Source organism: Mustela erminea, chromosome 5 (assembly GCF_009829155.1).
Source record: "Mustela erminea isolate mMusErm1 chromosome 5, mMusErm1.Pri, whole genome shotgun sequence".
NCBI lineage: Eukaryota > Metazoa > Chordata > Mammalia > Carnivora > Mustelidae > Mustela > Mustela erminea.
The window spans coordinates 115,248,096-115,260,740 of record NC_045618.1 but is presented as its reverse complement, the minus strand read 5'-3'; the positions used below and the strand labels follow the sequence as shown (position 1 = coordinate 115,260,740).

Below are 12,645 nucleotides of genomic sequence, written 5' to 3'. Positions count from 1 at the left end.
ACTTGTGGGCATCATGCATTGTGGTATTTAGGCAGGACTCTGTGGGCTGGGGTCTGCATCCTGAAAGATCTCCACTGGCTATAATGAACCTGAACCCTGCACTTAGGTTTTAAAATCCAGATGTATTTGTATAGCGTGGATTAGAGGTTAGCCAGGTGAAGGGAGGGTTGATGATCCTGGGTAAGACGGACCCCTGGAGCAGTTGAGCGGGACCTGTGTGTAGAGCACAGGAAGGAGTGACTCGAGATGACACTGGTAAGCATGTAGGGTCATGTCAGAGAAGGTCTCAAGGGCCCTGGTAGGAAAGTTATGAAAGGTGCTGGACCCCGGGGTGGGTTTACGCTGCACCTTTGCCCTTGGGAGCTCAGGCATCTAATGGATCTGACCAGTTACCCCCTGGCATTGCCAATCTTCCTTTCAGATCCTAAAATGGTACACGATTGGTTAAGCTAACTTTTAAATATACAAGCAGGAACCCAAGGACAGAAAGGGCTGGGCTTTACAAGAATTTATTCTGTTTGATTCTCTGGGGTCCCTCTGACCATCACAGCACTGGACACATAGCATGCTGGCGTAACCCTGTGGGGAGACGGCTAGACCGGGGGTCCTCCTGACTCCTTCCCTTGGCAAGCCCTGGCAGTGCTCATCCAGTGGTTTGTGGTGGGTCCCCATCTCACTTCCAGATGTTGCTGGAAGGTTGGGGTAGGGTGGACCCCAGAAGGGGATGAGTTCCTGGGACCACTGTGTCTAAGCGTGGTGGGTTATGAGCCCTGTGGCACATCTTTTTATGCAGACCCTGGTCTGGGTGCAGGGCCTGGGCAGGGTGAGGACCCTGCCAGCATATGAGCTCTGGGTGGTTCAGTGGAGGAGGGATGGCACGGGGGCCGGTGGGGCATGGCCTCTGGCTCCCCGTTTATTAAGAGGCTATGTCATAGTCAGGCCTGCGTGTCAGGGCTGTGGAAAAAACTAGGTGGCCGTGTATGGAAGGAGAGGCCCCCCCCAAACTGCCTTCCGAGTCTTGTGGGTTCGGACAGTGAACATGCCTTTGGAGACTCCCAGCAAGGAGCAGAAGGGCCTTTCCTGTTCCTTGAAATTTAGGATGGAGAGGCCCATCCTGAGATGGCCAGCTTGCATGGCCACCTGATGCTCTCCTTCACCTGCAGCTGTCACCGTGTGAGGTTCTTCAAAGCCAGCCTGTGCCCACGGCCGGGGGCTTTCCTCTCACCAGTGTTTGGGGGCTGGGCTCTGCGGAGCAGGCAGAAGAGAGGTGACTGTGACCGCTCTCTGAGCAGGTGAATGTGGCAGACTGACTTTTCATAGAACCACCCTTGTTTAGTTCTCCCTTGTTTAATTCAGTGATCCTTTGAAACAGGTATTATTCCCATTTTATAGACAAGGAAGCTCAAACCCTAAGAGGTTAACGGGCAGGACATATTGTTCATTAGGGGTGGAGCCAGGACGCAAACTCACGGCCCATCCACCTGACCCTGAACCCAGGGCTCATAGCCACCTTTGAAAGGTCACCTTTCAAAATGTTGTTTCAAGGAGAGTCATGGACCAGCAGGTGGAGACCCCCTGGGAACAGGAAGCAGTTGAGAGGTGGTCCTGAGGAGTATGGGCCTGGGAATAACCACATGGGAGACATGAGCTGCTGCATGATGGCCCAGCAGAGTTCTCCCTTGCCTTTCCTACTTCCCACCCTGACCCTACTGAGGGGCACAGGCTCTGTGGACACCATCTGACCAGCTCTCAGGCCTCACCTGATTGGGACTGGGCAGAGAGGTGCCTCTGGATCCCCGAGACTATATCCTCTGGGCTCAGCTTCCAGGCTGGCCAGGCCTGGAGGAGGGCAGGCTCTTGGTCTGGGATGTCAGGCATGGGAAGAGGATAGTCGGGTCTGACAGGACTGAGGTGGGCCCTGAGGAAACACTGAGGTAGAGGGACAGCCTGGGGGGTTTCCTCATGATAAGCGTGGCCCTGGGCACCGGCTTTTGTGGGACAGAGCCCCACAGTGAGGGGCCGCCTGAAACTTGCGTCTGGCAGAGGAAGGTGCCATCCTGGTGGCCAAGGTCCCAGGGTTCTCTGGGACATGGAGGCCTGACAGTTCTCTCTTCGCAACATCATTTTCTTCTCTGTCAAACAGACTTCCAAGTTTTATAGGAAGCTTGCTGGATATGGTGCCTGAGTGCAAAACTCAGGGGGTGGACAGATGGGTTGAGGGACACTTGAGGCAGGCGGAGGATTTCGAAATAACTCTGGATTTGGGTGAAAATTCTAGGTATGGACTTGGATGGGAGAGAAACATGGAAGCTGGCTGGGAAGAAACTCTGAGGCATTCCAGTCAGAAGCACCTCAGGGCTCTCGCTCTCTCTCCCTGTGCAGAAAGGCATCAGAAAACTCTCTACCTACTGACAGGGTAAGAATTCTGGAATACTTTGTTGGGTGTAAAAGCCTGGGGCACAATATCGTGTATATATGTTATGTTATGCTGTTACGCTACCTGAATGGGGGAAAAAAAAGAATGTAAAGGGCAATGATCTGTGATCATATTTGCTTGTAACTACACAAGTGAAATATGTAAGAAATGAATAAAGATGGGGATATGGGCTTAAGAACTAGACAGATGGGCAACAAGATAGGAATGAGGCATGACCTATCACCTTCTGTGCTTTCACTTCTTTTTTTCTTTTCTTTTCTTTTTCTAGAGAGGGAGAGAGAGTGGGGGAGAAAAGGCAGAGGGAGAGGGAGAGAGAGAATCTCAAGCAGGCACCACACCCAATGCAGAGCCTGCCGTGAGGCTCCATCTCATGACCCTGAGATCATGACCTGAGCCAAAATCAAGAGCCAGGAGCTTAATCGACTGAGACACCCAGGTGACCCTCTATGTTTTTATTTCTTTTCTTTTCTTTTTTTTAAAAAATATTTTATTTATTTATTTGACAGAGAGAGAGATCACAAGTAGGACCCTGGGATCCTGACCTAAGCTGAAGGCAGAAGCTTTAACCCACTGAGTCCACTGAGTCACCCAGGTGCCCCTATGTTTTTATTTCTGACCATGTGATTATATTACCTATCTGGAAAATAAAATAAAATGTCCTTTTAAAATTTTAACCAAAAAACAAAACAAACAACAACAACAACAACAACAACAAAAAACCCAAAAAACCAAAAAACCCTGACCAACCAAAACCCCCAAATCAACCACCAAACAAACCCTGTAACTCTTAGGTGCTCTCTGGGTCGTTGCCTGCCATCTCCTCCACCTCCTCCCCGCTCCAGTTTTGTAAAGTTCTCACTGCCTCCTTTCCCTGATTTTTTAATTTGAGTGCAATTCCAGGCCTCCTGCTTTAAAGTAGAGCAAAGCTTTCCAAGCCTAAAATCTCTGTGGGGTTGTCCTTGACTAGATGTAAACGTTGATGGTAGTTGGTCCCCTTCAACCCATCAAGACTCAGCCTCTGAAATCCGATTGTCCGACTCTCCAGAGAAGGTGAGGCAGTCAACTCTCCAGGAGAAGGTGAGGCGGTCCCTGGCCTTGGTAACCTGCCCCACACTCCAGTCATCTCCAGTATGTTCTTGAACATTCCACGTGGACACTCCTGTCTGGGCCCGTGCACCTGCGCTCAGGAATGCACCTCTGCCATTGCCTGTCAGACGACTTGGGCTGGCCAACGTTATACTTCTCCAGTAATCTCTTGGTTCTTTCCTTGCCAGGCTAAATAAGCTCGATCCCCATAACTAATCTTACCACCCAGTCGTCACGCTTCTTTTGAAATCACTCTGAGCATCTCTCAGTTTCTTGAGCCTCTGTTATATAACAGGAGGCTAAGCCCTAAGTACACGGAGAACAGTGAGAAGAGCGCCATGTGGCTTTTCTGCCTCCTTGCTCGGATCCCTGTTGGACACTCAGGCAAGTCTCTTAGACGTTATTTTTTGCAGTTTATGGAGCACTGCTAGCCCCTCGACCTCAGTCTATCAGGTCTCCTTACTGTCTTACTATTTCCACTAATTCAGGGTAAGCTTGGCCCACTGTGGTCTTTATTTAGATCATCTCTATTATACCTGTGGGTAGATCTTATAAGCAGGCCTTGGCACGGCTTTATTTGTGGGTTTCCTTTTAAAAGGTCGCTGTGAAACAGGAAGTGTGACTAAGAAAATCTTCTTCTTCCATGAAACCCTCTTCATTAACTGGAAAAAGGCACCCGTCCCCTCTCCCCCAGTACTTACTCATGGCCCAAACAGACACGGTTCAAAAGAACACATAGTTCCCAAAACACTGAAAAGTGCACTGTAAGGCTCACGTGTGAGGCGGGTGGTTCTTTGTCAGGTTGCTGCTGTCTGGGGCCATCCTTGCGCCGACACGTGCTGCCTGTCACTGTTCTTCCTAGCGTCTGAGGGCAGGTGGGAGCCTCGGAGGGCTGGGAGGACGGGTGTGCAGCTTAAGAGCTAGAAGGGAGGGGGGTACTCCTATGGATAAAGGCTGAGGCGGATGGGACCCCAGGTCTCCTGGCTCCCCAGCCACATTTGTCTGGTTAAACCACACACCCATCTCCTTCAGCTTCTGGAGGGGCCCCATACATCTTTCTTCCTGTAGAGAAGCCTGGTGACAGGTGCAGCAGAGACACAGGCTTGCTGGGAGGGACCTGGGCACATAGCTCAGGCTTCCTGGTGGGGCTTTCTTGAGGAGGCAGTAGCGGCTATACTTGGGATCACCTGCTTTACAAACTTGCTTTGCTCTCCTCAGTCACACAATAGGAAAACAATAATATAGGTTATAATATAGGGTTATAGAGATGAAAATCAGTTAAAACACAGAAAGCATCCAGGACAGTCTTGGTGTGCCACCCCTCTGTACATGTTAGTTATGATTATTCTGATGTGTTGGTTAGCTTTCCTCCTTTCTATTCAATTCGAGAATTTGGCACCAACCGTGGGCTTTGTTGCGAAAATGGCGGCATTGAGGTTTTATCTTTGGTCAGCCCCTCAATGGCCAGTAGTTTGCCTGTTTTTTTTTTCTTAAAGATTTTATTTATTCATTTGACAGAAAGAAACACAGCAAGAGAGGGAACACAAGCAGGGGGAGTGGGAGGGAGAGAAGCAGGCTTCCCCCTGAGTGGGGAGCCCTATGCGGGGCTAGATCCCAGGACCCTGGGATCATGATCTGAGCCAGAGACAGATGCCCAACGAACGAGCCACCCAGGTGCTTAAGAAGAGATGAAAAAAAATATATAGATGGTCCAAATGCATAGTCAGTACTGCTGGGGTCTAGGGGGCCTTTCCAGACAGGCTGTCTGAGATGGTCTTGTTCAGGCTTATGAGCAGTGCCCGCCCCTCAGAAACATTGAGTGAGGGGTGTAGTGGGCTCTGTGGCTATGGATATTGTTATGGAGAATACAGATGAGGGTGCAGAATCTCCGGGGCTCGGGCTCTGTGTAAGCGAGCCTGACGAAGACAGGGACTATGGAAGGATGTGAGGGGAATCTCAGCCAGGCTTAGGGGCACAGGGTCTCCGCTTGACTCACCCCTTCAACTGCTGCTCTCACTCCCAAGGCCTTTGTCTGGATGCTGGGAACTTCCTGGGGGATGGTTAAGCCCCACCTCTATCAGGCACGACACTCTCTTCCTGAGCTGGGAGTTGCTTCATTCTGCATTCCTAAAATGTGGTCTTGCTACACCGGAGGAAGGCTGGGTCATGCACAGTGTGGGACCCTGAGTCAGCAGGACTGAACGGGGGAAGCCAGAGCCACAGCTGCCATGTGTGAAGTTAACGAGACCCAAGTTTTCATAAAATTGTTATTTCTGGGGTATGTGTCTGTGCATGAGGCACTGATCTGCATTCCTCCCACATCAGCACCGACCTTTCGGCTCCATCCGCTTCCCTGGCTGCAGACACAGCGGGGTCAGGGTCGCTCTGCCGCGGAGTGAAGCAGGTTTGCTCAGGTACAGGGACACTCTTCGCCGGCCTCTCCACTGCGTCTGGCCAACACTTAGGCCTGGCTTGTGTTGGGCTTGCAACCACAGCATTTTCTTTTCTCAGCTACTTTTGGTGGTTGGAGGAGCTGTGCCTGCTGGAATGTATGGGGATGGGTCATAGTTGGCTTGCTGTGAGTGGAGGGGGTGGAGGGTTTCTTAGAAATTTGTTCTGATGTCAGTTATATCTCAATAAAATGGCCCCCACCTCCTGTGGCACAAAGCTGGTATTCAACAAATACAAACAATTATGACCCCGCCCCCAAGAAAAAGAAAAAAAGAAAGTGCTCTATTTCTCAAGGGAATCAAGATAAGCCTTAAATTTTTTTATGGATCCCTCCTTGGGATCCATTCCATATTAACAGAAAATGACAATGGGCCAAATTTTCATTGATTTGGATTTGCCATGAAACTAAATTCCTGAGTGAAAAGAATTTTTGGTAAACTTCAAAGTGGGACTGCTAGGTGTTCCCCATTGATGAACCTAGGATTTAAAAGCATCGTGTCCTGATTTTCCTTTTTTTTCTGCTTTCTCCAGGGTCTCTCACTTTCCTTTCTGAAGTTTCTTATGCCAATCTGGGGAGAGACAGCAGAGAGAAAAGTGGGAGTTGGTTTGGGGGTTTGAAATGGGAATGAGTAGACATTTTCAGTTCCCAATACCCCTCTATCCTGAACGTCTTCTGTGTTCAAAAACAAGGCTCTTGGCTGCTTCCAAGGCCTTGAAGTGGGGCTTGCTTCTGCCCTAGCCCCTAGGCCTGGGTCGCGGCACCCCCTCTCCCAGCCTCCAGGGCATGGGCTGGGGGGACCATGTGCGTGCAGGGGTGGGAGCCTCACACCCTAATGGGGCTGAGCTGGCTATAATGCCTGTCTCTCCCAATTAGTTCCCCAAAGGGAACAAAGCCTTATTTCTTTCCTCTCTCAGTTCCCAGGCGCTGACTGGGGAAAAACAATCCTTGGCAGCTCAGGGGTTAAAAATAAAACACAGCAAGGGGGAAAACAAGCCGGGCAGCTGCAGCGGCTCCTCAGAGCCCACTCCAGGCTAAACAGAGGCCCCAGCAACTCCTTGGAGACTTGAACCCTGGGCGATGGAATTTTCCCTTGCATGGAGGCTATTGTCCTCTGGAAAGGGCCAGGGCCAGAGGAGGGCCTTGGGAGCACTGATCTCCCCCGAGCTCACAGCCAGGAAGCTCCTGAGAGCCCAAGGGCTCTGTCCCACCCAGCTGGGGTTGGGTGAAAAGGCACTGGGGGTGCAGTCCATCCCTCCCCCCTTGAGAAAAAAAGGGGTCCACTGGGGGGCTTCCAAAGACCTGGGCACCGGTTGTTACCTCACTCCTCAGCCTCAACCAGCCAGCCACTGGGATGGAATAAAAGGCTTGGTTCCCCTGGCAACGGCAGGGTCTTTGGTCTTTCACAGAGTACAAGATGGGCTTGGGGGAGGGGGTTGGGGTGGCAGCCTGGGAGGAGGTGAGGGGAAGGGGGGGATGGGCAGCCTGTTTACTAACGTTGTTTGAGGGAGGCTTTTGTAGGTTCTGGCCTGGGAAATGCGGGAAACCCTAAGTGTGGGGGATGCTCTTAACTGCTTCCCAGTTTCAAGCCACAGTTGGTGGTCCGTGGTGGGAACAGGACTGTGTAGGCCTCACGTTGACTTCCTGGATGGCTCAGGAGAGTCAAGCAGAGCCTACCTTTATAGGTACCAAGGCCTGGCCCTGTTTTATGACTGGAGACCCCTGGAAGTGTTGATAGATGCTTGAGCCCATAGAGAGCTATTTGTGAAGCCGAGATTAGAATAGCAGGCGCCTGTCTCCTGGGTCTGATCTTGATGGACCAGACAAAGCTATTTTTAATATCAAGCAAGAGAGTTGCTGAAATAATGACAAAGTGCAGAGCCTGGGCTGACTTTGTCTCAAGCACTAGACTTTGTGAAAGGAGTTAAAAAATCTCTTCACATACCAAACAGATGCGTTTAGCGTCCATGAAAACAAGTGATAAGGGACCGGAGACCTTGACCCAGGGTTTTGGGATTAAAGGTCCCAGCGTGTTGTCACTAGCACAGAGGTGTAAGGGACTCTGGGGGGTTTTAGATGGTGAGGGCTTCAAACCTGGCATTGACAGAGAAAGCACCTTTTGTGATGCCTTTCAAAGGGGGGGGGGGTGCGTAAAGCAATCAGAACAAGAGAATTGGCAAGTTGATATGGTGGCTTAAGAAGAGAGATGACCAGTGTAGATCAGCACACTCTTCAGCACTCTTTTAAAATGATTTTCTTTTAAAAAATGAAAAATGAAACAACAACAAAAAAAATCCCACCCAGATTCCTATCTGGTGTAGCCAGGCAGGTCTTAGAGACAATGAAAACTAGGTTAATGGTTGCTTCTAGTAGACGTCTTGCTGAATTCTTTAGCTGCTGCCTGAGGATTTGGGGGTGAGGAGGAGTCAGGGAAGAGGTGACCGAGTTTCCCACAAAGTGGCCAAGGCCATCATCGGTGAAGTACTTCCTCACGCACTGTCAGTTCCTTCAAAGCTCAGCTCTGATGGGTGGGTCTTCTAAGAAAGACACAATTTAAGGAAATCTAGAGGGTGGGTCCTGAGATGAGGAAACACCTGGGTGGCAGGTTCTTGATAAGGAAACAACCCTGAGATACCACTGTGACTGCTTTGCTTGCAGGACCTGTGGCCAATCAGACAGCTGCCTGCTTTAATCATCATCATCAAAATGATAATAATAATAAAAAGGGAATCACTTATCACCTAATTAATTTACTTACCAGCTGGTGGCTTGGAAGAGAATAAGTCTGAGCAATGCAGAATAATAACCCATTTAGAAAATATGCAGAGAATGGGAACCCAAAGAAGACAAACTAGCATGAGCTCACCCCATCTGTGGGGTCGTTTGGGTACGTATGGTCATTTCAGCTTAAGGACAATTCAGTGAAGTTGGTGTGATTATTATTCCCATTTTGTAGATGAGAAGTCTGAGGCCTGGGTAGGTTCATTCACTTGAGCAAGATCCCTAGCTGCAGGTAGAGAGAACTGGGTTTTGAATCCTATCTGAAGATCTTAGATCCACATAACAGCCACTTTCAGATACGAAATCTCACTTGAAACCTCTTATTAAGGCGGGAGATTATTTCTGTTTATAGCCTCAGAAGCTGAAGGTCATGGAGTTTAAGTGACTTGACCTAATCACAAGACCAGTATGTGGTAAAGCTGTGACTGCTCTGGGGCTTTTCCCACGGCGGCATGTGGCCTGGTCTCAAGTTCCATTCTTCATGCGTCTAAGAAGATTTCAACGTCTGCTATTTGCTTGTTCATTGATTCATGCAGTCGTTCAGCTAGTATCTGCTAAGCACCTGTCACAGACAAGGCATCGAAGGGAGCAGAGAACGAATTAGATTTTTAAAAACTCCCTGGGAGTAAACGGATTCTGTGACCTTGCCATCCTATGTCTGTAGTTGTGGCTGTCGGTGGAAATCTTCCCACATCAATGAACTAACTGGTGTGTCTCATTCAATAAGCTGATAAATTTACAATGGGAGAACAAAAACAGTAGGAATTCCTGAATCACAAACAACTGGGGACACCTTGCTCCTTCAGATGGAACAGTTATTCAGCAAGCTTTGGCGGGACTCACGGTAACACAGAGTGGAGGTAGAGGGAAATGAATTGTGGCCAAGTCTCCTGGGGGCCCCACGTTTGCACAGGTCCCCCAGCCTCAGGAGCATTCCTGTCTCCCTGGGTCCCTGCATGCCATGGTGAGGGGTCCCTCCCAGGGACAAATTTCCTCCCCCATCCAATTTCACAGGCCAGCTCCCTCCTGGACAGAGAATCGGCCTGAGTCAGGCTGTATTCTGGACATGTTCCCTACTCATCCATTGGCCCAGGATTCCTTTTTAAAGATGATTTCTTCCATGTGACTACCACGGGGAAAACCCCTCTCCCCAAGTGACCGAAGTCACCACAATATGTCACGAGAGATCAGAAGCTCTTAAAGGCAAGCAGTTAATGGTTGTTGCTTTTGAAGAGTATACAGTTTTAGGTGGGCCTGTGAACAAAATTTCATCCTGTCCCCGTGGCCCAACATTTATTCATTTATCTGGGTCAAGGTGCAGGTCTAATTAGAGCACGAGGTAGAGGGAAGTGAAGGTGATTTTACAAGGAAGACAGACACCTAAAGCAATGAGAGTGGAGGGGAGAATGGGCCTTTGAAGAGAATGAGTTGATTTAGGTACTCCTTCAACAACTTACATATATCCAGTGCTTTCCCTGGGTCCTGGTCCTGCTCATGTTTACCTCGTACCCCGTGCTTAGTAGGATCTTGTGAATTGAGGGCAGGACCAGGTTGTACAGGCACCCTCAGAATTAGGGGTTGACCTCTGAGAAGGTAGAGACGGGTAGGGGGCGGGGAGGAACATGAACACCAGTGTTCCAATGCTGACCTCCACCTCCATCTGCGAGGCCTGGGTTTTCTTGCTGAAAAGTCCTCTGGGAGACTCTGATGGGGAGACACAATTGCCCTTCATGACAGGAAATAGTCTAAATTTTAGAGGCTCGATTGGGACACCCTTCTCATTCTTTTGGTAAACATTGATAGCTCTGCTATTCATAACGGAGACCCAAACTTTTTTTTTTTTTTAAATCTTTCACATTTTGCTATCACTTTACTTAATTTTATTGCTCAGAACCTCTGCCTCTTTTTCCTTCTGCCTAGCTTTCCCTTTTCAAATAGGACTGCTGGAATTAGCAAATCAAAATATAGGATACCCAGTTAAGTTGTAATTTCAGATAAGCCACAAATACATTTTTAGTGTAAGTATATCCCAAAGAATGCATGGGATATACTTACACTAAATAACTATTCGTGGTTTATCTGACATTAAAATCTAACTTAGGTGGCTTGTATTTTATCAGATGACACCGCCACTGGCCTTCCATGCTTGAACCTCTTTGGATTTATATTTGGATTTTTATCACCTGTCAGCATTTAGCCCATCTCAGGGCAAAGAGTTTCCAGGTTTGTTATCTTCTGTGTGAAGCAGTGTCAGGAGAGGTCGTCACCTTTTTTCACTAACTATCCTCTTCCCTGATATTTCAGAAAAATGGTGTATTTCTGTGGAGTTTATTTTCCTTTAATTCTGTCAGGGTCCACGTTCATATTTGGCTTTCCAAATAGAAAAGTACTAGGCACATCCGATGTTTTCCCATGACCGACTTATATATTCCTCCCATTTGGGGGGGTCACCCTTCCTCGGGTGTTTGGTAGAGAATGAATGGATAACATTTAATGGTACCATGAATCCAGATGTGAAGACCCAAGGGGGTTAAATATCAGCAGGGAGAGAGTTAAGATTCTCTGAAGTCTCTCCAGGTTCCTTCCTCATAATATCCACCACATTCGCCAAAAACCAGATGTTCCTTGAGCACATTGAAGGTTGATAAGGGCTCTAAAGCAGTGTAGGTTCATTTGATAGAATCCTTGAAGTCTATACATTTTGCCTTTTTCTGCTGTGTATGTTGTATGTGTTATATGTGTCTGTGTATTGTGTGTGCGTATGAGTCTGATTACAACCCAGTAAAACAGCAGAGAGTGTGGAGAAGGAAATAGAGGTAAGAAAGCTGATACTGTGGTCCCGACAGTGCTTTCAACACAAGAGACTCCACAATAGAGATGGTGACGGTGTTCAGAGGCTTAAATTATGAATCTTCTTCTCTCTCTTCCGCTTTCCAAACCATGCAATATAGTTCTCTAATTTTTTTTTTTTAAGATTTTATTTTTGGGGCTCCTGGGTGGCTCATTTGGTTGAGAGCTGACTCTTGGATTCAGCTCAAGCCATGATCTCAGGGTTGGGGGAATCGAGCCCCATGTTGGGCTCTGCACTCATCCGGGAGTCTGCTTCAGATTCTCTCATTCCCTCTCCCTCTGCCCCTCCCCACTTCCTGCTCACATTCTCCCCCTCTCTCAGATACTTAAGTAAATAAATACATAAATAAGATTTTATTTTTAAGTAATTTCCACACACAACATGAGGCTTGAACTCACCAACCTGAGATCAAGAACCATGTGCCCTACTGACTGAATCAACCAGGTGCCCCTATAGTTCTCCAATTAAAAAAAAACAAAACTGGACACCTGGACGGCTCAGTTAGCGGAGCATGCGACTTTTGATCTTAGGGTTGTGAGTTCAGGCCCCATGTTGGGTGTAGAGAGTATTTAGAAAAATAAAGTCTTTTAAAAAATAAAAATAAAACCCCAAATTTGAAACTGCTTCTATTATCTATTTTTTTTTAAGCGCAAGATCTTGCTATTAAAATACCATTGACTAGAGGCGCCTGGGTGGCTCACTGGGTTAAGACCTCTGCCTTTGGCTTCGGTCATGATCCCAGGGTCCTGGGATCGAGCCCCGCATCGGGCCCTCTGCTCCATGGGTAGCCTGCTTCCTCCTCTCTCTCTCTGCCTGCCTCTCTACGTACTTGTGATCTCTGTCTGTCAAGTAAATAAATAAAATCTTTAAAATACCATTGACTATCAAAAGAAAACATGGCATTATAAAACTGTCAAAACATGTAAATGCTTTATCAACTTTACATATCATTTTCTGAGTAACTTTTGCATGATCCCATGATGACAGAGCAGTGCTGCTGTAACTGCAGACTTGGGTCTGCCTGGCTGAAAACCGAGGCCT

General features: G+C 48.2%; 1 long non-coding RNA gene across 1 annotated transcript in view; it reads left to right on the top strand.

Annotated features, from left to right (window-relative positions):
* The window catches only part of LOC116591569, a 36,615-nt gene that overhangs the window by 17,020 nt on the left and 6,950 nt on the right, over positions 1-12,645 (top strand). Inside the window, exon 2 of the long non-coding RNA XR_004286055.1 lies at positions 2,279-2,416. This is a non-coding gene — a long non-coding RNA (uncharacterized LOC116591569). The remainder of the gene's footprint in view (positions 1-2,278; positions 2,417-12,645) is intronic.